At 42.2% G+C, this 21,300-nt stretch overlaps 1 protein-coding gene across 4 annotated transcripts in view; it reads right to left on the bottom strand.

Moving 5' to 3' along the window:
- SVIL (supervillin) overlaps positions 1 to 21,300 on the bottom strand; it is a 483,923-nt gene that overhangs the window by 370,658 nt on the left and 91,965 nt on the right. For 2 of the 4 annotated variants that reach the window (XM_033931470.1, XM_033931469.1), the window contains one exon: positions 21,149 to 21,274. The exons of 1 other annotated variant lie outside the window; for it this stretch is intronic. The gene's annotated coding sequence lies outside the window, so the exon portion shown is untranslated. Of the gene's footprint in view, positions 1 to 490; positions 1,014 to 21,148; positions 21,275 to 21,300 lie in introns of those variants that run through there. One more of the 4 variants, XM_033931471.1, reaches the window with a different exon arrangement.

Raw genomic sequence — 21,300 nt, 5'->3', positions numbered from 1 at the left:
ACCCATAAAATTTCTGAATACAGACAAACCAGACCTGTATACAAAGGAAGATGCCATACTTCAATCCTAAATAAATTGAGAAGCTGTTATCATTCAAGTGTAATTTAATAGTTCAGTGAGCATATGATTGGTAGAATGCCTTTCTCCAGAAATTAGTTCATATAACCAAACAGATAGATCAACTGGTTCAAGAGAGAATAAAGCACCACAAACTGCAAATAATACAACTATACTAATCAAACTATTTAAAAAAGAAGAAAAGAAAAAAACAACCCTCTGGTCTCCAAAAACAAAGGAATGAACATTTTCAAAATTATGTGAATCTGAGGGATCTATTAAAACCAATGAGGATAAACAGGCAAGAATACTTTAACAAGGAAGTATGCCCCACTGGCATCAACAAATCAGAAAGAAGAAATGTCAAGCTGAAGCAGGTTCAGGAACTCATCCCAACACGAGGCTTTGAGCAGTCGCACAAATATACACTTACTTTGAAATTCCTGTGAAAACGCTTGCTCTCCCAAGGAAAAGTGGTCGTCACAGTTCTAGTTGGATTCTGTATATCCTCTTTCCCCAAACAAAATTTTCAAAACTTCTGTAGCAGCTTTGGAAAATATATATATATAAGCTAACTTACACTAGCTAAAAAAAATTGTGCTCTCTTTACTGGCAGAACAAGACTTCCAGGTGCTAAAATGAACAAACCATGACACATATTACCCAAGATCAACATGCAAGCATGGCAGCTACATCGGCTGTCAAGATGATTCAAAGCTGGCTAATATTAGAATGGTGCTTTCCTGTAGAATATGCACACCTACAAAAAAAAAAAAATTAAAAAGCTAGAGCTATATTCCAAGCGCCACTTTAGAAAGCCTCAAAGGAAAAGGCAGAGGAAGTTTCCTTTCAAAAGTTCCCAGTCGGATGATGTCCCGAGTGCTGTAGTTTCCTGCTCTGTCTTTGGCGTTTTCATCCATCACTAGATTCAGCCACATGAAAAAGTAGAGCTTCACTTTAGTCTCGAAGGACTCCAGGCCAAATGCAGAATGGCAACCTCGCATAACACCAACCTTTTATGGTTGGAAGAGTAGAGCTTTGATACAGCTAATCTACCATAAATAGCTCTTGACACTGAGACGGATCAGATCAGCTGTTCCAACAACAGCTCCAGCCTGTAGTCTCTTGACCTGCAATTGCTGTGTCCATTTGTTAAAAAAAAAACAACTAGAGAGGTCTATACTTCTAGCAAGCCGCTCATCACAAAATCCCAAGAAAAGTACCAACATGACTTCCGAGGATTTTTTTTTTTTTTCATTTAAAACAGTAAGAATGACAAAATATCACATGAAAGAACAAATTACTGCAAGCGCTGAAGGCTACATAGTAAGAAAAATGTCTGCTTTAGGCTCTAAAGAGATTCAAAGACCGACAATCATGACAGTATTTACAGTCTGAATGTTACATTAAAGATCCAGAGCAAAAATAACACAGATATAGTGAAAATTCAATAGTGTCAGTATATAACTCTTTCGTTTTGTGAGATAAGTTGATTTTTTTTCCATCTATCTTTAAAGCTTTGATTCTTGTTTGCACCGCACAGAGCCAATTTTATAATGTCGAGGATTGGTTTTTTTTTTTGTTTTTTTTTTAATGCCTATGAGGTTTTTAGCCTGAACACCTTAAATCCCATCTGTGGATGGTGGGAGGGTTTGTCGTCTGAGGCTTTTTCCACCCTTGATATACTAGTCCTGGCCTGTGTAAAAGCACAGCTTTTTACTTTGCACTATCCATGTGAAAGAGTTATATACTGACATTAGAAATCCATGCCACTCAAGGCTGGTGCAAGGGTATGAAACATCCTGTCCTTCAGCCTATCTCCCTGCACCTCCTTCCTGTTAAATTATTGCTCAGATATAGAGCTTTCTGTCATGGCAGTGGTGGCTGGTGCACAGCACCTCCCTTATTTCTCTGCAGCATCTGCCATTATCCCAATCTCTCTTTCTCCAAAACCTGCATTAGTTTTATTCCCCATTATTTGCCCCAATTTGTTCCTTATCTGCTCCTTTCCTTGGCATCCATCCCCTTTAATTAATCGCTTAATTGGTTGATTCATTAAATTCATTTTATATCCCATCCTGCCCAGACCGCTCAGAATGGGTTACAAGGTAACATACATTAAAATAAACAAATGAGATACAGACAATTAAGGCAATACGGGCAACAGTGGCATTCCGTCTAGTACAGTTATTCATCCTAAATTATCAGGCACAGAAAGTCCTCTGCATTTGCTGCCACCCCTTCACAGCACCTTTCTTCCCTACCTCATCTGCCACTTGTCTCTCTTATCCATCTTTCCTCTTAGCATCTGCACCCCTCCCCCTCCTTTCTGCCTTCATTACTTAGGTCAACTTAGCCTGCACCACTGCATCCCATCATAACAACAGACAATTCCCCCTGCTGATCTCAGGGTACATGAGATATGCATTGTGAAATGCTGGCCCTGGAGTTTTAAATATGCTCGCAAAGCTGGTGGGGCAGTGAGGAGCCACGGCAGAAGCCTCTTGTGCTCTGGCTTCTGGTGGCTCCTTTCATCCTTCAGCTAAGTAACTCCTTCCTGTGGATCCCAGCAGTCACACTGTGCAGTCTTGCAGCACCTCCTGCTAGTTTTTCTACTAGCATCTAAAGTGCTGTATTTTTGTTGGTGCAATGAAGGGTTGAGTAACTTGCCCAGGATCACAAAGAGCTACAGTGGGAACCGAACCCACTGCACTAACCATTAGGCTACTCCTCCACTCCATGAAGTAATACATGTTAATTCATAGGTTAATATGCATTACACTGACTGATGCGCACTACGTTTTTAAGGAGCACTAACAATTCAAATACATACTGAGAGAATGTAAATCCCATGACCATTAGTAATTGGCAAACAGCAGTGATGGAATGAATGCTGCCATAACCGTCCATCGGTAGCCTCAAACCAATAAAAGATTGACAACACAGTGCATTTTATATTCCTTCAATGATAATTTAATATGCTGAAGTATCATACTAAGAAATTGGGCCCTTCCCTTCTCCCCACCCTATTCCAAAGCCCTCCCCCCTCACCTCTTAAAATGTAAAGGAGTCGCTGGCACAAGCAGCAATTCCCTCGACACTGCTCCCCTGCTGCGGTCCATCCTGTTTCTGTTTGGGCAGACCTTAGTAGAGAAACAGTGCCGAGGAATCCACGAGCAGCACCAGGATTTGCAGCCACACCGGCAACCCCTTTGAATTTTAAAAGAAGAAGGGGGTTTTGAAACGGGGTATGAAGAAGGGAAGGACATCCTAGCCCAAGACAGCCCCCTGAAGCTGTGAGGCTCAGGGCAGTTGCCTGCTTGCCCCTCCCCCCTAAAGCCGGCCCTGTGTGGATATCCTGAAAACCCAGACTGGTTGAGTTTGTTCCGAGAACTGGGATGAGAATCCCCATTATAGGCTGAAGATCAGATTTGTGGTGTATAAAATTCAACGTCACCAATTAAGATGGATTCTTGCCCTCAAAATTTATATTTCAATAGATCCGTCTGTCTATACGTCAGACTTTGTCATTTTTGCCCTTACTGACTAGCATGACTAGTCCCTTGTGAGCTATTTAATATCAACAGATTAAAAACAGAAACCTAAATTTATACTTTTATATCATTAATATTTAATGACAGGTAATATGTCTAGTTTTTTTTTTTTAAATCAAGTCTGCTAGTATTTAGTTAAAAAGAAATAATATTTCAGAAAACTTCAATGCCTTGAACACATAAATCTACAATTACTATCAAAATATGAAGTACACAATACATAAGAACATAAGAAGTGCCATCTCCGGAACAGACCCTAGGTCCATCAAGTCGGGCGATCCGCACACGCGGAGGCCTCACCAGGTTTACCCTGGCATAGTTTTAGTCCCCATTTCACTCTAAGCTTCTCATAAGGAGATGTGCATCTAGCTTACCCTTACTTATGTCACCTTATGCCACTCATAAGGAGATATACATCTAACTTACCCTTAAATCCTAGAACAGTGGATTCTGCAATTACCTCCTCTGGGAGAGCATTCCAGGTGTCCACCACTCATTGCGTGAAGCAGAACTTCCTGATATTTGTCCTGAAATTGTCCCCCCTTAGCTTCAGTCCATGTCCTCTTGTCTGTGTCACATTGGACAATGTAAATAATTTTTTTCCCTGCTCTATTTTGTCGATTCCTTTCAGTATTTTGAAAGTCTGGATCATATCCCCTCGCAGTCTCCTCTTCTCAAGGGAGAACAATCCCAATCTCTTAAGTCGTTCCTCGTATTCCAAGTTCTCCATGCCCTTTATTAGCTTCGTTGCTCGTCTCTGCACCCTCTCGAGTATTTTTATATCCTTCTTTAGGTATGGAGTACAATGAATTAAAATCATAATAAAGCCAATCCAATTAATACATAACAGGATGTCAAGCTAGTATATATTAGCTTGCCATTGCTCAAGTATTTTAAACCTTCTATGCACTTTATAAGTATCCTAATTACATTAAGGCCCTCTTTAACTAAGGTACAGTAGAGTTTTCTACCACAGCCCAAGGTGCTAAATGGTCTGATGCGTTGGAGCATTTAGCGCTCCAGGCTGCAAAAGAAACCTCTATGGCAGCTTAGTAAAAGGGGGCTACATGAGCAGTCATGAAGGTGAGACTTACCGATTAATTTAATCTAATCTAGTATTTTTGAGTCGCGCATACCTAAACCGGCTCTAATCCATGTCTAAATAAGATAATCCTTTTCTTACGACTCCATCGATCTTTTTCATGACAACTAGCCAAACATTTTATATGATTGAAGGGAAGATCTCAAACAAAAGTATGAAAATAAAAATGTCTGCCCTTCAGATTTCTCAAGTACTTAAGGGGGAGAGGAGGCATCAAAAATTCCAAGCCAGCTGTGATTCCAGTAACTCAAAAGATTACACAGTACTAGGTCAGGGGTAGGCAATTCCGGTCCTCGAGAGCCAGAGCCAGGACGAGGTTTTCAGGATATCCACAATGAATATGTAGGAGATGGATTTGCATGAACTGCCTCCTTGAGATGCAAATCTATCTCATACATATTCATTGTGGATATCCTGAAAACCTGACCTGGCTCTGGCTTTCGAGGACCGGAATTGCCTACCCCTGTACAAGGTGAAAGACAGGGAATAAAGGCAGTGGTGTCTACATTTCCAGTGAAGACTAGAAGACATGGTGATGGACAGATAGATCCTAGAAACTGAATTACTGGCAATTAACCTAGCTGTTTACAAGTAAGGTTTGAACTATGATGCCAAGAATTATTTTCCTTAGGCTCACCTTCCAACACATGATTACAGCACTTCCGTTTACCACCAGAAAATAACAACAAAAAAGCCACAGGGATCATTATCCTGGGTAAGGCCAAAGCTCCATCAAGCCCAGTATCTTGTTTCAGATACAGTTGCCAATCCAGATCACAAGTACTTGGCAATACCCCAAACAGTAGTAAGATGTTATGCAGCTCGCCCTTAGGGACAAGCAATGGTTTTCTCCAGGTTTACCGTAACCCTTTATTTGGCATTGTTGCTCAGAAGCAACATGTGTTTCTATGGCTCATATCGGAGATCTGCATCTCCAAATGCTTGCTACCTTAGGACTGTTGCTCTCATTCAACACCAAGTTACGTAAAGCAGCCATGTCACCATCTGCCAATTAAAGGGTTAACGACAGTTTATGGACTTCTTTTCTCGGAACTAGTCCAAGGTTTATTTTAAAGCCACCTACGCTAACTGCTTTTACCACATCCTCCACAACTAATTCCAGAGCGTAAATCTGTGGCAAATGAAAAAATATTTTCTCCTATTTGTTTTAATCGTACTGCTTTGTAACCTCATGGCTGACCATTAGCCTTTGTACTTACTGAAAAAGTAAACAGTCGAGGCATATTTATCTGTTCCACTCCGCTCAGGATTGCACAACTACACAGAGCAACATTTTAAATGCAAAAAGCTCCTCTGCAGTAAAAGAGAAATTACTGAAGATAACCTGAGGGCTTTAGCTTATGAAGTCATGATGAAAGAATGAGAAAAGGGGACACTTAAGGGATACAAAAGACAACTTTAGACCAGAGTTTCCCCAACTGTATCCTGGGGGGAAGGTTTTAGTATATCCACAAAGATAAATTTGCAAGATGTGAGACCCAGTGCATGCATTCTAGATAGTCCAAAAATCCAACTACCATGTTTCCCTGAAAATCAGACCTACCCCGAAACCGTGTTTCCCCGAAAATAAGACCTACCCTGAAAATAAGCCCTAGCATGATTTTCAGGGTAGGTCTTAATATAAGCCCTAGTTAGTTCGATCCCAGAAGCCCCTCCCAAATGTCCCCGACTCCATCCCTTGATTCGCCAGCAACAGCGATTCACCCGCCCCCGTGCAGCAGAACTCCGTTGACCCTCCCACCTTGAGACCGACTTACCTCCCCTCCAAACAGAGGCATCAGCAGCATTCTAAACAGGCTGCTTCACGGTCTTCTCCTGCCAGTTCTTTCCCTCTGCCGCATCATTGATGATGTCATCAGCAATGCGGCACAGAGAAGGCTCCAGTGGGAGAAGGCTGTGAAGCAGCCTATTTAGAGTGCTGATGATGATGCTGTTTGGAGGGAGGTATGTTGGTCTCACAGTGGGAGGGTCAGCAGGGTTCAGCTGCGTGGGGGGGATGGGAGGGAGGGATAGAAAGATGCTGCTCACGGGTTCTCCTGCACAGGGGGATGGGAGGGAGGGAGGGATAGAAAGATGCTGCAGAGTGAAGGCACAAGGGGATGGGTGAGAGGGAAGGAAAGATGCTGTACTTGTGGGAGAGAGAAAGGAAAGAGGAAGAATTGGGGTGGAGGAGAGGAAGGGAGAGATGATAATTGTTCATGGAAAAAAATAAGACAACCTCCGAAAATAAGCCTTAGTGCATTTTTTGGACCCAAAATTAATATAAGACAGTGTCTTATTTTTGGGGAAACACAGTAGTTATATGGACACAAGTTAGGTCTGGGCAGCCATGATTTAGCCCAGTTTGTATTTTCAATATTTTTCTTATTTAGACACCTGTCAGCCCTGCCTTAACTTGCTGGCCTTACCAATGTCAGCAAAGGCCTATGGGAGATCATATCATTCATGTCTGACCTTAGGGAATGTCAATGAAAACAGCCTTAGCCAGCCTAAATTAAATCAGTGCTTACAGGACCTTGCAGCTAAGAGGTGCTAAGAGGTGTTAATGTCTGATGCTTAGGATGGACAGCTTAGGATGTACAATGGGTCCAGGTACACAGATAGTTAAGGTAATCAGAAACCAGTGTCAGAGGCATACTTGAAATTACATTTGACTCCAGTCTGATCTTCTCCAGTCTCGCACACCTCACTCACCTTCCTTATCAGATCAGTGAAACTAACCATTGTTTCAAACAGTTTACAAAAGATAGGGATACTTAACTTCAATAGATTTTATTGAAGTTCAATAGATTCTATTTTTTTTAGAATAAAACTCCAATCTATAAAAAGCCCCCTCTCAACATCACCCCCCCCCCTTCTTCTTGCTCTCCCTGGAACATCATGTTTCTCTGTCTCAACATTACCCCTTTCCTGTCTCTCTTTCCCTAGGATTCTTTTCTTTGTCTGTTCTCTCTCATTCACAAGAGCACAGAAGCAGTCTCTGTATTTGTAAAACTTATTCCTTAATTGTAATCTTTATGAATCTTGCTTTCTGTAATATTAAACCTACTTCTATATTATATTCTTTATGTAATCACTTCTGGCTGTGCCTGTCATTTGATTTTACTTCCTAATGAATCTTCTGCGAGGGTATTGAACCCAGGACCTAGCGGATTGTAAGGCCGCTTCACATTACCTCTTCAAACCTTATAACAACATTCTACAATTTTGCACAATGGGCTTGTCTTCATGACAAACATACTAACATACTAGTAAGGACATTAAATAAGGGCCAAGATGTCTCGTCAGTCTGACGCATACATCTACCCTTGGGCACAGGCCCATATAAATTCCAACTTGCAATTCTACAGCAGCTCCTCCATTGCCCATGCCCGTTACCTAAGCTCAATCATTTTCCTAGATCTGCCTTCCATATTCTACATATTCAACTCTCAAAAAAACAGACACCCCTTTCCCGTGCCTCGTCCCCAGCAGTCTCAGAATGTAACCTCTTATCCTAAACCCTTTCCCATGATGAGCGTTTACTTTTAGGGTCCAATTTATACCTTTAGAATGTAATTCTAAAACCACTTTTTTAAATATTTATGGAAAATCTTTATTTAGAATGTATCCAGAAAAATGAGGCTCAAACAGTCCAATACTACAAACATTGTCACTTAAGGAGGAATTCATTAAGGGACGCTATGAGATTTAGCACACGCTAATGATTAGCGCATGCTAAATGCTAAAAAATCTATTGCAATATAATGGGCATCTTAGCATTTAGCTCACACTAATTGTTAGCATGCACTAAATTGGTTAGCGCCCAATTCTCTCTTTAATCCATTAACCATTTTTATGTATACTGATCTCTCATAGAAGACCAACCAATTCATCTCCTCTTTATATTTTACCTGTGCTGCCTGCCTGTCAACCTTTAGCTGTAACCTTTCAAGAAGCAAGGCCCACCTCTTATGAATATCTACAGTGCTGTGCATGACTGGAAGTGCTACACATGTAGGGTCAAACGGTTCATAGACAAAAGCGCACGCCGACAAAGGCGCGCCGAGTCAACTGAGCGCCAAAGAAAAACAGTGTTTTAAGGGGCTCCAACGGGGGGTGTTCGTGGAGAACACCCCCACTTTACTGAATACGGATTGCGCCGGCGTTGTGGGGGGGTTGTAACCCCCCTCATTATACGGGAAACCAGGGCTGTGGAGTCGGTAGATAAATATTCCGACTCCGACTCCTCAGTTTTTTGTACTTCAGACTCCGACTCCGACTCCTCAGTTTTTTGTACTTCAGACTCCGACTCCGACTCCAGGTACCCGAAATTTCCTCCGACTCCGACTCCTCGACCCCGACTCTGACTCCACAGCACTGGTTAATTTTCAGATCATTAAAATGGAATGTCAAGTTGAGAGAAATGAGCATTCTTGACACCACCTTCTTTTTGCTTTTAATCAAGGTTCTAAGGCCGCAGAAGCTGCTCGCAACATTTGTGCTGTGTATATAGTGGGTGCTATAGCTGAAAGAATCACTCATGATTGGTATGCCAAGTTCAAAAATGGAGTCGGTAGATAAATGTTCCGACTCCGACTCAGACTCCTCAGTTTTTTGTACTCCTGACTCCGACTCCGACTCCTGGTCCCCGAAATTTCCTCCGACTCCTCGACTCTGACTCCACAGCCCTGCGGGAAACTTCAGTTTTTCCCTGTTTTTTTTAGGGAAAAAGTGAAGTTTTCAGTATAATGGAGGGGGGTTTACAACCTCCCAAACCCCCCACAACGCCGGCGGGATCTGTATTCAGTAAAGTGGGGGGAGGTCCCCCCTGCACCCCGTCGGAGCCCCTTAAAACTCTGTTTTTCTTCGGCGCGGGCTTCCACCTTGCACTCAGTTGTCTGGGCGCACCTTTGTCGGCGTACGCTTTTGACCTGTCACCGGGTCAAACACCTCAGTGACGACAATAAAAATCTAAACACAAGAGTCGTGTGGAAGAGAAGCCACCAACCAGGAATACGTCATCAAACAAAATCTTTATTAGGTCTGGACTCAACACGGTCAGTGTTTCAGCACCTATGTGCCTTTTTGAAGACTCAGCCACTTACCTTTAGTTTCATGTTGTCAAGCTTTATTAAAAATTTAATATACCACCTATCATACTTCTAGGCGGTTTTACATTATAAAACATTTTAAATAAGTAGAGCTCTAAAAGGGGGGAAACAAACATGAGACCAACAAGATTGACTTACGCAAGAGGGTAGAGGGTTAGAAATCCATCATCAGAAAGAAAGCAATCCAAGGAAGGGAAAATACGAGAGGGAAAGAAATCTCATCCGAAAAACCTGAGCTAGGAGGAATTTGGGAAACTAAAGCAGAAAAGATTTAAGGATTAAAAGCATCCTTACAGAGGAATGTTTTCAGTTTTCCTTTGAATTTGTCAAGAGAGTTTTTGTTGCGTACTCGATGGTTATGTAATTTATAATATGCAGTTTTTTTAAATAAAATGTTGTACACAGTGCAACTGAGTCGATGGTTAGCCGAGAAGAATTGGCCAAAACAATTGCCGTGTTGAGTCCAGACATAATAAAGATTCCACTTGATGGCATATTCCTGGTTGGCGGCTTCTCTTCCTTGAGATGTCAATAAGTTAATACACAAGGCACTGCCATATCACTGCTTCACTACCTCAAGAAAGAGTATTGGACAATTTTACCTTGAAGTCTCTCTCCTGCTCATTGCATATTGACTTGTCACTCACTACTCCCTTGGATTCCTGTATATTTTATTAACTTGGACAAGTCAAACATGAGATCACTTCTTGAGCTTTTCTTCAAGCTCTCTCTCATTCTCATGTCATCTGCAGAAAAGCCAAACCTAACTCCTCTGTAATACAGTGGTGCCTCACACAACGAACTTAATTGGTTCCAGGAGCAAGTTTGTTATGTGAAACGTTCGTTATGTGAAACGCGTTTTCCCATAGGAATACATGTAAAAAAAAATAATTCGTTCTGCAGCATAAAATATGCTAAGATGACATAAAAAAGATAAATTTTTTGTTATTATTTTTATTTAGATACATCTAAAAACATACATCTCCCTGTCCTTTTACTTCCACTATCTTCCTATCCCATCTCTATTCCCTTTTGTCCCTCTCCCCATGATCAATCATCTCACCACCTCTCTCTGCCCTCACCCTCAGGGTTCAAGATTGCTTCCACTCTTTTTCCTGTTGTTCTCTCTGCCTGTCACCCTATGATTTAGCATCCCTTCTGCCCTTGTCCAATATTTCCCCTTCTCTCCCTCCCTCTCATCCCCTGCTCCAACATGTGCTTTCAGCGGCCTTCTCCCCCCTTAAGCGTCTTTTCTTCTCCACTCCACCTTTCCTCCCTCCCTGCCTCCACCTTTGTGGCGCTTTTGCACCCGACCGACAACAGAACAGGCCCGGTCGGACAAATCTCCCTGTCCTGTAGCCGCGAATCTAAATTACCTTCTTACAGCAGCTGGATTATTGAAGCTGCTGTAAGAGGTAATTTAGATTCGCGGCTACAGGGCAGGGAGGTTTGTCGGCCGGGCCTGTTGTCGGTCGATCGGGGGACCTGACCAGCTGTGCACATTCTTCGGGGCGGACCGCCCCCTCCCCCCTCTTTCGTTCGCCATTGCCTTCTTCCTACCTGCCCTGCCGCAGCCGCACACAGCCGAACGGAAGTCTTCCTGATGTCAGCGCTGACGTCGGAGGAAGGGAGGGCTTTGCTTAAGCCCTCCCTCCGACGTCAGCGCTGACATCGGGAAGATTTCCGTTCGGCTGTGTGCTGCGACAGGGCAGGTAAGGAGAAGGAGACTACCCTCGCGGCTCGACCAACCCCGCTGCGATCCAACCCCGCAGGAACCCCGGACTTCGTTGTGTGAAACGAAGTCCGTTGTACGAATCAAGACATAAAGTTCGTTGTGCGCAGCGTTCGCTGTGCGAGGCGTTCGCTGTGCGAGGCACCACTGTATTACTAACAAGATGATGAACAAAACTGGCCTAAGGACCAATTCCTTATTTACGCCACTAAATAACCTTTTTTTTCCTCAGAGTGAATTCATTTACCACAACTCTCTATTGACCATCACTCAAACAGTTGCTGTTCGGAAAAAGATCAGTGTATCTGTTACAAGTCACAGTGCTCCTGACTATGAATCGCTCCATTGGTTTTCAATTGTGCAGAGAGTTAAGTTTAAGATTTGTTAGCTTTCAAGGGTTTGAAGGGGGTGGACAGAGTATTTCCTCTCCTTTGATTGACTCTTCTATGCTTGAGTGTTCTTTGCAGTCTTCTTCTGCTTCTTTGCATCTCTGACAGCAAGTACAAGTAACAGTTGTCTGTTACGTGAGCTTCTCCCTGTTTTCCAAGTTTCCAAGTTTTATTAGTGCTTGATAAATCGCTTATTAAATACCTAAGCGATGTACAATTCAAGTAAAATAGAAATACAAATACACTGACCTTTAAATTATAAAAAAAAACATACTGGGTTAACACACATGAAACAAGAGGGTAGAGGGGGAAAGATCATGGAACTCTTTACCTCAGAAGGGAAAGGGAGGGATGGGACTTGTATAACACCTCTTTGCTGTCACAAAATGAATTATACAAATGTAACTGTACTTAGAAACATGAGCCATATAATGAAACAAACATCAACAATAATGGCATTTTAAGGCTCCTTTAACTAAGGTGCGTTAGGGCCTTAACCCGCGGAATAGCATGCGCTACATTGCCGCGCGTACTAGACCTTAATGCCATCATTGAGCTAGCGTTATTCTAGAAGCGTACCACGTGATAATTTTGTGTGTGTGCTAAAAACGCTAGCGCACCTTAGTAAAAAGAGCCTTTAATTCTACCCCCCTACATGCTCTCCCAAGCAAATGGTCAGATTCCTTCTTGGAAAGTCCTTCCATAAGCGATCCAATGACAATCACTGTGAGAGCCTCTTAATTTTCACACCACCCATCAGAACAAAGATCCACAAATCAAATATTCAGATCATTCAATAAAGCAGAACACACTCATATTGCTGCAATGCTCTAAAAAGGAGGGGGGGGCAGAGTTTGTAAATCTCTTCTCTGCTTAACAACCCATATTTTCAATAGTAAGTCTCTGGATAAACAAAGGAGCAGAGAAGACCAGACCTTCAAACTGAAGCTTTTAATGTCACCAATAGGAAGTGGAACAAGAAAAACGGACCTGACATGGGCAATGTTTCGGCTACAAAGCCTGTATCAGGAGTCCTCAGGTTGTCCACTCAACAATCAGACAATAAAAATAAGCCTATGGAGCAATCATATTAAAGGAAAACTAAACATCCAAAAGCACAGTCCGTGTTGGATCCATTTATCTTGTTCTGCTTCCTATTAGCGACATTAAAAGCGCCTTTCTTTATCTATTTAGTTTTGTGGAGAGTTTTGTTCTTAACATAGAAATATGATCTATTTATATCAGATTTACCTTTTCCTGGAGCGGGAGAGGGAAAGGGGCCTGCTTTGGGGGAGAGGTGTGCTTGGAGGCAGACAGCTTTGCTTGGGGGGGGGGAGACAGAAGGGGGGCCACAGAGAGACAGGGAGGAACTGGAGAGGGAAAGGGGCCTGCTTTGGGGGAGGGGTGTGCTTGGAGGCAGACAGCTTTGCTTGGGGGGGGAGACAGAAGGGGGGCCAAGGAGAGACAGTCAGGGAGGAAGTGGAGGGGCAGAGGGAAAGGGGTCTGCTTTGGGGGAGAGGTGTGCTGGGAGGTAGATAGCTTTGCTTGGGGGGGAGACAAAATGGGGGGCCACAGAGAGACAGTCAGGGAGGAATTGGAGAGGTAGAGGGAAAGGGGTCTGTTTTGGGGGAGGGGTGTGCTGGGAGGCAGAGAGCTTTGCTTGGGAGGGGAGACAGAAGGGGGGCCACGGAGACCCTGTCAGGGAGGAATTGGAGGGGTAGAGAGAGGGAAAGGGGGCTGCTACGGGGGAAGGGGTGTGCTGGGAGGCAGATCGTTTTGCTTAGGGGGGGAAGATAGAAGGGGGGCCACGGAGAGATAGTTAGGGAGGAACTGGAGGGGGAGAGGGAAAGGGGGCTGCTTTCTAGCACCCGTTAATGTAACGGGCTTAAACACTAGTATCATAAATTTTATGTATCACTGGATGCATTATTGTATCACTTGCACATTAGCCAGTGACTGTTCTGCTATATTTACATCCTAGATATTGTTATAACATCTACTTTACATCTGGTGTACACTCCTTCTGTTCTCGTTTTTTGAATGCCAATAAAAATTTCTTGAACTTAAAAAAAAAAAACATGATGGCAGATAAAGGCCAAATGGCCCATCTAGTCTGCCCATCCGCAGTAACCATCATCTCTTTCTCTCTCCAAGAGATCCTACGAGCCTATCCCAGGCCCTCTTGAATTCAAATAGAAAGTCTCTCCATCCTCAAAAGATCTTGCAGCTGATTGTGCCAGTGTATTAAAGTTGGAGGAGAAGTCTAGAGCCACTGAAGCAACATACGACGGGGTTTTTTTGTATTGTTTGACTAAAAATCTGCTTTATCAATTTTTCAATGGTATTTTGTACTCTACATAGGATGTCTATTAAACGATGCAGGATATTTTTTAAAATATACACCTGAATTTATTCCTTTGACAAGCACAATTAAATTTCTAAAGCCAGATGCAAGGACTGAAAGGCATATATTTCAAAATAACACAAGGACATATTAATGCAATGTGCTTGGATGAGGGATTATGGGAATCTTTCTTGGTGCTCCAGTCAAGTAGTGGAACAGACACCCTTGTAGCTCCAACAGAAAGCAAGTCCTCTCCCACCCTCCATCCCCAGAGAAGGCAATAATCTAATAGCCCCCCCCCAAAAAAAAAGTGGAAGGGGGCAGTAGCTTTTATATTACATAATTATAAAGAGGCTTTCTTATGCAATAAAGATAATATGCAATCCTCACTTTTATTCATTAAACTCAAGATCCCACCCAAGAGGTTTTGCAGTGGTTGTTTAGAAAATGCAAAAAGAAAAGAAAAAGACAAAAATGTATGGATTTTAAAAATATTATATAGCATTGCAAAGACATTGAAATGCTCAAGTACCCTCACATTTCTCCTATCCCTACCATGAAACTCTTCAGTTTTGCATGCACTGCAAAACCTCTTTGCCTCCATGACATAGTCCACGAGTATAATAATAATAATAATAAAACAGACTTTCCAGTGCTACACAATAAAACCACAAAATGTCCAATGCAGAGCCCAAGATTTTACTCACACTTTTGGATGCTTTTTTTGTTTTTTACATAACTACATTTTGTGGTATTCGACATTTGGACCCCAGAAGGTGATTATAGCCGAAACATGGACTATGTCAGGTCGGTATCACAATTTTTATTGTGTGTTATATGTACTGACTTACATGTACTGACTATTTTGATTTCATCACTTGGACTAGTTTTGTTCTGTGAATTATTATTGCAATTAAAATTTTTACATCAAGAACTTCATTTCCACAGTACTGTTTTGGCTTCCCCTTGGTGGTCTGTGGAACCTATTGGTGCTTATTTTGTTGCAGAACACAAAAGAAACCATTCATAACATTAAAACAAAACAAGACAAAACAAAAATGGTTTTGTAAATTGTTTTAACTACACTTCTCCCTCCGTATTCGCGGTTTAAGCAATCATGGTTTCGATTACTCATGATTTTTTACTTGCTGGCTCCTCTCCCCCAAATTACATCAGCTTGCATAGAGAAATCGCTGATTCCAAGCATTTACAGAGAAAATCGCCGATTCCCTCTCCTTCAGGAACAGGCCAGGTCTCCCTCCATGTTATTTGTGGTTTCACCATATTCACGATGGTTTTTAATAGAAAACAGCGAATAACATATGAAAAAGTTATTCACGTTTTTTCTGTATTTGTGGTTCTGTTAATCCCCTATCACAGCGAATACGGAGGGAGAAGTGTAGAATGCTAAGTTCTACATATTACGTATATTTTTATTCTAACCCAAAAGGACCTGGAAGGAATTACAGAAAAGGGATCAAGAACATAAGAAGTTGCCTTCACTGGGTCAAACCAGAGGTCCATCGTGCCCAGCGGTCCGCTCTCGCGGCGGCCCATCAGGTCTATGACCTGTGAAGTGGTTCCTGACCACTTCTATAACCTACCTCTACTTCTATCTGTACCCCTCAATCCCCTTATCTTTTAGGAACCTATCTAGACCCTCCTTGAACCCCTATAGCGTGCTCTGGCCTATCACAACCTCCGGAAGCGCGTTCCATGTGTCCACCACCCTCTGAGTGAAAAAGAACTTCCTAGCATTTGTTCTAAACCTGTCCTTTTTCAATTTCTCCGAGTGCCCCCTTGTACTTGTGGTTCCCCACAGTCTGAAGAATCTGTCCCTGTTTACCTACTCTATGCCCTTCAGGATTTTGAAGGTTTCTATCATGTCTCCTCTAAGTCTCCGCTTTTCCAGGGAGAATAGCCCCAGCATTTCCAATCTGTCAGCGTATAAGAAGTTTTCCATACCTTTTATCAGTTTAGTCGCTCTTCTCTGAACTCCCTCAAGTACTGCCATGTCCTTTTTGAGGTACGGCGACCAGTACTGGACACAGTATTCCAGATGTGGGCACACCATTGCCCGATACAGCGGCAAGATGACTTCCTTCGTCCTGGTCGTGATACCCTTTTTAATGATACCCAACATTCTGTTCGCTTTCTTTGAGGCTGTCGCACACTGTGCTGATGCTTTCAATGTTGTGTCCACCATCACCCCCCAGGTCTCTTTCAAGGTTGCTCACCCCTAGCAATGATCCCCCCATTTTATAGTTGAACATCGGGTTCTTTTTCCCTACATGCATGACCTTGCATTTCTCAGTGTTAAAAACTCATTTGCCATTTTCTTGCCCAGTCTTCCAATCTCATTAAGTCCCTTTGCAGGTCTTCACAGTCTTCTGTGGTTCTAACCCTGCTGTAGAGTTTGGTGTCGTCCGCAAATTTAATAACCTCACAGTTCGTCCCTGTCTCCAAGTCGTTAATAAATATATTGAACAGGAGCGGTCCCAGCACCGACCCCTATGGCACTCCACTCATGACCCATTGCCATTCTGAGTAATGGCCCTTTACTCCAACCCTCTGTTTCCTGCTTGCCAGCCAGTGTTTGATCCATCGGTGGATATCCCCTTGCACCCCGTGGTTCCACAGCTTCTTTAGCAGCCGTTCGTGGGGTACCTTGTCGAAGGCTTTTTGGAAGTCAAGGTAAATGATGTCTATGGATTCCCCTTTATCCATCTGACTGTTTATTCCCTCAAAGAAGTACAGCAAGTTCGTGAGGCATGACCTTCCCTTGCAGAAGCCGTGCTGGCTTGCCTTCAGCTGCCCATAGTTTTCTATGTGATCGCAGATGGTGTCCTTAATCGGTGCTTCCATCATCTTTCCTGGAACCGAGGTCAAGCTTTTCTTGAAGATGGGCGCGACATTTGCTATTTTCCAGTCCTCTGGGATCTCCCCGGTTTCTAAGGATAGGTTACATATTTGGCGAAATGTTTCTGCTATTTCGTTTCTCAGTTCTTTTAGTACCCTTGGGTGGATGCCGTCCGGACCTGGTGATTTGTCGCTCTTCAGTCTTCACTTAGGTACAAAACACCTCTCCAAAACTTTTAACACAATGGGATGAAACTAGACATGTGACATCAAATTCAAAACCATGCATATTGGACTGAGAGTTCCACAAAAAACGGCACGATGCATATCTGTGAGACGAGGAGATGTTCCAGTAGCACAGAAGCCAACTGACAATGAAATAAGAGATTTCATCCTTTCAAACTCTCCTAATCAGGGATGTAGCCAGACACTCTCCTAATCAGGGATGTAGCCTGAGCCCAAAGTGGGTGGGCACAACAACCCTGCTCCCTGTCACCTGGCATCTCTCCCCCTTCCGCCTAGGCAATCAATGGGGGTCATTTAACTCCATTCCCCTGACCCCTCCTGGTATCTTTAGGTCTTTGCTAGTAGTGAGTGGCAGCTCATTCCTCTTGCTTGCACTGGCTCTGAACCTTCCCTCTGATGCTTACATATAGACAAACACACACAGGGATTACAAATAATTTCCTAGCTCAGATGCATCACATTTTAAAGTTTTTAATGAGATGGATATTTAATTTTCTATGCTCTTGTTTCCATGAGCCATACTTTTCATGCTTTCTCCACTTGATAAGGTGGTTCCATTTTACAGAAGGAAGGGTCACAATGGTTCCGCCTTCTCCAGGAAAACGAAAGGAATTAAAAACATATTATACACTTGATGCCACTGTTCCCCCAAAGAGAACCCATAACATGCTTAGTAAACATGAAATCATTCCAGATAATCTACTTAAGGCACACTTAATTCATGGACTATACTATCAATTTATTATACAAGTTCTTGTGTGAGAGTAATTCAGCAATTGCCCAATTGATATCACCTCTTTTGGGCAATTGAGGCACAATTAAGTCATCTAAATTTAACTGGCCTTTATAAAAATATGAGTATATCAAATATCTACCAAAAGGGAAGCATGGATGTAGAAGTGTAAAAATTACTGACATACATACAATTTTGTTACAAAACCAAACTAATTCTTCCATGCTGTTAGAGAAGAGCAAAATCTGGATAAATTCAAAGGTGGATTAAAATGTTTCCTTTTTAAAGACGCCTTCGAACATTGACCTTTTCTTTTCTGATTTTCTGGTTCCAACAGTAAACAAGTCACTCCCTTCCCTCCTTTTGTCATTCCCTTCCCTCTTTTGTCTTTTCCTTCAATGTTATCTTTTCTACAACTTATTGTAGCTCTCCCCTTTTACCTCTCGTTTAATTGTTCGTTAATACTATGTCTTGATTGTATAAGTCCAATGTTTTACTTTTGTCCTCCCCTTTTATTATTGTAAAACGCCTAGAATTTCAAATAGGCATTTAATCAAATTTTAAATAAAACTTGAAACTGAACATGAATCTGAAGTACAAGGTTCTTTATTACAAAGTAAAAACTTGTTGCGAGGTCTGAAGAAAGCCCAGATTTCTCTCATGCCTTTTTTTTCCATCCCAGTCAGTAGTAATTCTTGACAAGCTACTTTCACGCACAGTAGATATAGCATTTTCTGTCCCTAGAGGACTGACAATCTAAAAGGAGCCCTTCAACTAAAATGCAGCTAAATGAAATTTAGACTTAGCACATGCAAATGCAGGATGTTCCCATGTGTTAAGCCAAAATCTACTGGGGCACTTTAGGGCACTATTTTCATATTTTCAAGTCATAGCTGAATGTTTGAATTAACATGTGATATGTGGATAAAGTTAATAAGGGAGTGCCTGCCATCTCCTATTTAGAAGGGGCTTTAACCAGTCATAGTACATGGGCTTGGGTGCATCTATGAAGCTCAAAGCTATGCCATTGGCAGTTTCATTACCAGCCGGGTCTACTACTACTATTAATTATTTCTATAGTGATCTCTATATTGCACTATACCAGAGGTAGGCAATTCCGGTCCTCGAGAGACAGAGCCAGGTCAGGTTTTCAGGATATCGACAATGAATGTGTATGAGATGGATTTGCATGCACTGCCTCCTTGAGATGCAAATCTATCTCATACATATTTATTGTGGATATCCTGAAAACCTGACCTGGCTCCGGCTCTCGAGGACCAGAATTGCCTACCCCTGCACTATACAGAAGGAAATGTGAGGGGGCACTTTATGCAATTAATTGTGCGATTAAAATTTTTAAGCGACGTACAGTCCTAATGCCAACACAAGTTATACTTCTGCAAAATCACACATACAGCACAGGTCAAACTAGTACAGCAGTTTCCTTTGCCCACGTTTGATGCATTTCCCTCCCCTAAATGTATTCTATACCATTTGCTCTCATTCACGTCATACAAGTTCTTGTGCTCTTTCGCCGTTAAGTCTTACATAATCTTTATGGTGTTTAGTTAACCTTAGCTTGGAAACTATCAAAGCTTGTTCTTTGAGATTTATTTTTTTTTTCTGAACCACAACCACTTGTATGCCAGCCAGTTATTTTGATTTAGTTTCTTCCTTAAACTATTGACATGACAAACAAACACACCAGAAAAGGAGCAGAGAATAGTGAAGCAAGTCTGATTAAGAAGAAAGGTGCAGCGCTTAAAACGCAGATAATCCACGCACTTTTGTTTAGGTAATCCAGGGTCGGATTGCACCCACTGCCGCACACACTAAACTTTCAATGCTCTCACGCCTTTGCAGAGGCAATGCCTGGCAACGACAACCAAAAAGTCAAGATTAAACACATCCCTCAGATCCTTGTTTGCCTTCAGCGTGATTTTCAGTTGCTGTTAAGAAGCCAGAAGGGAAATTATTTAGCAAAGCTTTGCTCCGGTATTTGTCCTAGTCGGTAAACTGAGATGGCTTCATCAACAACCTTGAAGCAATTCTCGTATGGGCAGGGAGCAGCTGCTCTGTTCCCCCAAACCCTTTCTCCTACTCTGTTCCCCAAAGACCCAGTGCTCATTTAGAAATTCTAATTATTGCATCTTATAACCAAACAAAACCAAAGTTTCATAGCCAGAGTTAAGCATCCTTTTCTGCCATTCGAAATAATACTTTGCAGTGCGTTTTGTTGGCTCTTATCCTTCCATGGTCTTCCTTCTTATGCCCCAGTTTAGCCTCTTGTCCTCCCCACCCTGCAACCACTTCTGGATGTGGTCTGGCAGCAGAGCTATGACAGTGAACATCAGATGCCAGATGCTGCTAATACATGGCCAAGATGTAGCAAGAAGAAGCAAACAGAGATAAACTGAAATTCAAGAAAGACATTGAACCATAAGACAACAAAACAGCTACAGATTACTGGACTTAAAAAAAGTGACTTAGAGATGGCATTTTTATTTATTCTGCAGAGTTCTGGGTAATTTACAACTTCACAGTTTTCAGGCATTAACTACCATACACACTATAAGTCGAGAAATTTTGACTTCAAAATCCCATCAAATGTCACCACTATGTGTGACTATTCCACGGTTTTATAATCAAATATATTTTATTGAGCAAACAAGAATGCAACAATGCAACACAACAAAGTACAAACCCAGCTCAACAGTTTTGAAATATCCCCTAAAGAGCCCCATCCCCCCATTCCAACTCAAACAACCCTCCCCCCCCCACACTCCCACCCCTGGGTCCTCCTTCCAAATACACAGCAGCTAAGGATTAGAAAAGAAAGTTAATGCACCAATCAACCAAAAGGAATACAATACAAGAATCAACAGTTAAGTACCCGTATTCCACGGTTTTAAAGGATGACAAAATGTTGCATGGAAGAATTCTCTTTTACACATATATAGAAAGACTATAATGCACTAAGGTTTTTTTTTTTTCTCAATTAAAAAGTAAGCAACTTACCTTGAATATTCTTTTCAATTACGGTAAGTCCAAACACTCTTCTTTAATGTTAATGTGGAAAGAAACTCATGATATCTTCCACCGACATAACGTTACACTCCAACCACGCTCTGCCCTCAAGGATACCTGTGCACAGATGGCAAAAACTGAGG

The sequence above is a fragment of the Geotrypetes seraphini genome, chromosome 2 (assembly GCF_902459505.1).
Source record: "Geotrypetes seraphini chromosome 2, aGeoSer1.1, whole genome shotgun sequence".
Taxonomy (NCBI): domain Eukaryota; kingdom Metazoa; phylum Chordata; class Amphibia; order Gymnophiona; family Dermophiidae; genus Geotrypetes; species Geotrypetes seraphini.
The sequence above is the reverse complement of the archived record's forward strand: the minus strand, read 5'-3'. Positions and strand labels throughout refer to the sequence as shown.